This window comes from Asparagus officinalis, chromosome 4 (genome assembly GCF_001876935.1).
Source record: "Asparagus officinalis chromosome 4, Aspof.V1, whole genome shotgun sequence".
In the NCBI taxonomy this organism is placed as follows: domain Eukaryota; kingdom Viridiplantae; phylum Streptophyta; class Magnoliopsida; order Asparagales; family Asparagaceae; genus Asparagus; species Asparagus officinalis.
The window spans coordinates 59603121-59603525 of record NC_033797.1 but is presented as its reverse complement, the minus strand read 5'-3'; positions in this window follow the sequence as shown (position 1 = coordinate 59603525).

The window sequence follows — 405 nt, the reverse complement described above, 5'->3', positions numbered from 1 at the left end:
GACATTTTCATAGTATTAACAAAGTACTATTAAAGAATAAGAAAGCACCGGAGATGGTCGAGGTGGTGGAGGGAGCACTGGAGATGAGAAGAAGCACCGGAGAGAGGGAGAGAACCGGCAGCTAGGGTCTTTTCTCTTTTGTGGTTGCTAATCAAAGAGGGGGAGAGGAAAAAAAAGAGATCTCATAGGGTGGGTTAGGTAGAATATAAAAGATATCAACCAAAAAGTGGGTTTTAGCGGTTAAATTAAAGCACTGAAGCAGTTAAAAGTGTTGAAGCAGTTAAAAGCACTATTCAGCGCTTTTAACCATTAAAACTCGCTATGCCATGCAATCACGAGCAAATAGCGGTTTTGGCCGCTATTTGCTACAGCTTTCGCTGATAGCATAACGGTAAGCAGCGCTAA